Here is a 4,203-nt window from a genome sequence, read left to right as displayed (position 1 = left end):
GCACAGGGCAACGGGGCCTCTTCTGCCTAGGGAGGGCGACACAGGAGCTTTAGGTCGCATTGCCTGGAGCTGGGGAGGATGGAGGTGGGGACGGGTAAGGTTCTGAAACAACTTTCTGGTACTGAGGTCCACGACCCCAGCACAGAACGGAGTCGCGAGGGACGCGGCTTGTGCCCCTTATCCCCAAGGGCAGCATGGAGGACATCCGGGGTGCCAGCCCCTTGCCTGTCAACTCGCAGGGTCCCCAGGCTGTGGAGATTTCCGGTCACGCCCAACCCCAGCGCCTTTTTTCTGGAGTCGGGAGGTCTGGGTGGGCGGCCCAGAAGCGCAGGGCTGCGCTTACTAAGGTCGGAGGAGAAGGGAACGTGAGCCGCAGAGCCGAGCCCTCTCTTCCGGGGAATGCGGGGGCCGGTCGTGGGAAAGAAGTCCCCGACAGCCAGAAGAGACCGAGCTCTAACGCCGCGTCTCAGAGGAGCACCGCTGGGCAGCCCGCCGCTCCCCCGACCGCTCCCCAAGGCTAGAGACCAGAGCGTGCGAGGAAGCCAGCGGGTCAGCTCCTGAGCCACCACGGAGAGCACCAACTCCCCATGGCATTGGTGGTTCAGTGGTAGAATTCTCGCCTGCCACGCGGGAGGCCCGGGTTCGATTCCCGGCCAATGCAAAAGGTAGTTTTTGTTTTCCCATATGTTACTTCATTTTTGTTTCCAAAAATGTTCGTTTTAAGTGTATTTTTATGGGTAGGCAGAGATGAACCGCGACGCTGCCAAAATTGAGATGCAGGCACCACTGGAGCCACAACTTCTGAAAGTAGGGGGTCCCTCCAGAGCTGGGGGCCTCCCTGATCTGCCTTCCCTTACCAGGCTGAGGCTTGTGCCCCAGGCGGGTCTTGCCCTTTTCTCCCCAAGGTCAGCAGCCTGGTTGACTAGGGCAGGGGTCGCGGCGTCACCCTCCCATCACCACCGGTTGCAGTGTGCAAACCTGGGACTGATACCCCCACACCCACAGTGGACATGGCTCTAGGGGCAGAGGCCATTCAGGCCAGGCTGTGGGCAGCAGGGGTGTGCCTGAGAGGACTGGTCCTTCCACCACAACCTTCCCCTCTATAGCCCCTTTTTTAAAATTTCCCAGAGGATGCACATGTTCACCAGAGAGACCCAGGGAGAGGGAAAGAGCGCGCACGCACACACACACACAAGCACTCATGCGCACGCACATACTCCACACACCCCAGCAATCCCTTCTCGACTGCTTTACCCTATAGGGTCCCGTGCGCCCACGCACATGCACCAGGTGTGTTTTGGGAGGGCAGAGACGAAGACTCCAACCCCGTGGTCGGCCATGTGGGACCTGGCTCTCCTAACCACAGGGCCATGGAGCCAGCCCCGAATTCCACTGCGAGGCCTCAATCAAGCTTGGGCTTGGTCAGCTCTCATGGGAAGACAACCAGCAACTTAGTGCTCGCCACCGCCCCATCCTCCCCGTTTATCCTTGGGGACATGACGGGACTAGAGGTATCGTCACAGTCCCCATCCATGCTGATCCGGCCTCTGGGAAGCACTCGGTACCTGCACTGGAATACCCTCTGCCTTCGTCTGCCCAGATCTGGAATATCGGGGTCCCTGTGAGTGGGTCTGAGTCCTGGGACAGCCATCACCACCAGATGCAAACCCCCACCCCCACCTGCCAAAAAAAAAAGCACCCAGGGTGAGCTGGGAAGGCCGGAGCCAAGCCTGCTGGGCATGGGGAATGGGACAGGAAATATGAAAGCTGCTGAAGGCGACTAGAACTGAAGGAGGAAGAAGGACTCACCTGGCCTCAAAAATGGGACATGGAGGGACCAGCAGGTGGTGTGGTGGTTACGGTGCTGGACTTCCACATGACAGACCATGGTTTGAGTCCTGGACCTGGCAGCTTGAAAATCACATTGTATATGACGGGTGTAGGGATGCCCAAAATCCCAGGAGGAGAAGGGATTGTGATGTGGCCATCCCCTCTGGGGGATTTAGTCACTTTCCCTCTCATTGTCTCTCTGGCTCTGGTGAGCACATAGGCCCTATGACCAAAACAAAACAAAACAAGACACATTGAGGGGCTAGCCCTGTGGCCTAGGGGTTGAGGGAACCGAACTGTCCATGACGGTGACTGGGGATGTCCAGTTTAAATCTTGGACACATTGGCTTGAAATACATGCCGGGGCTGGCAGGTGGCAACTAAAACAAATGGTCCGTTTAAAACATATGTGAGGGGCCAGCAGCTGGCGTGGTGGGTAAGGCCCTGAACTCCCACATGGCTGATCACAGTTCAGGTCCCAGATTTGGTGACTTGCTTTCTCATTTTCCATGCAGTCCTGTGTCATCGCGACCCAGTGAGGAGTGGGCTTCGTTCGGGAGTAACATCTACTCTGCAGCTCGAAATGCCAGAAACCAGAGAACGACCCGCTCGGGCTGCTGCTGGGACAGACGAAGGGACTGGCCTAATCTCCCTAGAGTTCAACCTGGAGGCAAGAGCAGCCCAGGCCCCAGCCCTGCTGTCCCACCTCAGAGGAGATGAGGGAGGGCAAAACCCCAAAGGAACGGGCACCGTGGCCGTTCCTAACAGCAGTCACCTCCCCGCTTGCCCACCCAGGTGGCCACAGCAAAGCCAGCAGCTGGGGTCAGGCAGGCAGGTGGCTCACGCACACCCTGAGTACGCCTAGGAAAGTGGAAGAAGTTGGGAGTGCTTTCCGAAAATGTTTAAATCTGTCCTTACAATTGCTCTGGCTTCCCAATAAGGCAAGATACCACCCAGAAAGATTCCCATTTGCTACTTCTCAAATGTCTCTCCGGGAAGAGCCCCCAAGTGCCCACAGGTATGCCCCCCACAGAGGGCCCTAGCCCTGGTTCCAGGAGTGTCCTTGGAATGCCCTGGGTCAACCAACCCCTCAGTTTACAGACAGAGGCTGCTGCCAGGGAGGACCCGAACAGCCTGAGTCACAGGAGCACGTTTCCAGAGCTTCCCAGGGTCCTTGTCCTGTCCCAGCAAAACCCAGAGCCACAAACAAGCCCGCAGCCAGCCTCTCCCCCTGGCAGGCAAGCCACCCTGGACAGACTTACCAGAAGACGGCTGTACCTGGCTGCCTCTTCTGGCCTGGCCAGACAGGGCGGGGCCTGGGCTCTCGCGCCATGTCTATACCTAAAGACAGAGCAGGGGACAGGGCCAGAGCACGAGGCCATGGAAGGTGTGCACGGCACATGCTCTCTGGCTGCCTCAGCTGCTCGGCTCTGGGGGAAAGGCAGGGCACCCGTTAGCAATGGGCAGGCTGGGCTAGCACCGACAGGCCTGGTCTGCCTGGGCCAGGCTCAGCTCCAGGGGTCACCCTGGAAGTCCTGGGACCAGCAGTTTGCGTAATGGCTATGTCGCTGGATTCCCATGTAGCTAACTGAGGTTCAAGTCCCAGACCCGGTAGCTTAAACTCACCAGGCACGTGTGCGTGCGTGCCCAAGATCCCAAGAGGAGAATGGAGGAGAAGGGATTGCAGTGTGGCCATCCCCCCTGGGGGGTGATTTCTCGCTTTATATCTCTCTGTCTCTCTCTTTCTGGTGAGTGTGCATGCCCTATAGCAAAAACCTCCCCCCGCCCCCCAAAAAATGTCCTGAAGGTGGGGAAGGGCGCGCTATTATTTCCTTCAGTTCCAAACCCACAGTCAGATCCATACCAACCACTGCTCAGTCCCTGGAGTCTGGGGAGGTTCCTTCAAAAGACAGGAGGGGTTGCCTGTGGTCCTCGTGTCCTCTGTGGAGACAGGCAGCCCTGCTCTGGGTCGATGCCGGAGTGTCCTACTGTCCACCCAGGACAGAGCGCCTCTGTCCAGGCGCCTGCCCACTGGCCGCCAGGCCCACGCCCCACACCTGCCCCTGTGCTAAGCCTGGGCTGCTGCGGAGCCCGCCAGGGCAGCCGGGAGGGGTGGAGCAGGCACCTGTCACAGAATCAGTTAAAGCTCATGAAGTCCTTGCCCTCTGACAGAAAGCCTCCCAGACACAAGACCACGGTTTACCTTGAACTCAAAAGAAAAGCACCCCAGAAAGGTGAGGGTCCTGGATAGGATGTAGCAGCCCCACTCAGCACGCCCATGGGGCTCAAGTACTCATGGGCAGAGGCAGCCTCAAGTCTTGGCAGATCAGAGAAGCCAGCATATTTGATGAAATTCTATTGAAGTGAATATGA

At 58.3% G+C, this 4,203-nt stretch overlaps 1 non-coding gene across 1 annotated transcript; it reads left to right on the top strand.

Annotated features, from left to right (window-relative positions):
* The first annotated feature begins 590 nt into the window (after window positions 1-590).
* Window positions 591-661, top strand: TRNAG-GCC (transfer RNA glycine (anticodon GCC)). Its single transcript has one exon. It is a non-coding gene; the product is annotated as a tRNA-Gly (tRNA).
* The last annotated feature ends 3,542 nt before the right edge of the window (window positions 662-4,203 follow it).

This window comes from Tupaia chinensis, unplaced genomic scaffold, assembly GCF_000334495.1.
Source record: "Tupaia chinensis unplaced genomic scaffold, TupChi_1.0 Scaffold000355_1, whole genome shotgun sequence".
Lineage (NCBI taxonomy): Eukaryota > Metazoa > Chordata > Mammalia > Scandentia > Tupaiidae > Tupaia > Tupaia belangeri.
This window is presented reverse-complemented; position numbering and strand designations above follow the sequence as displayed.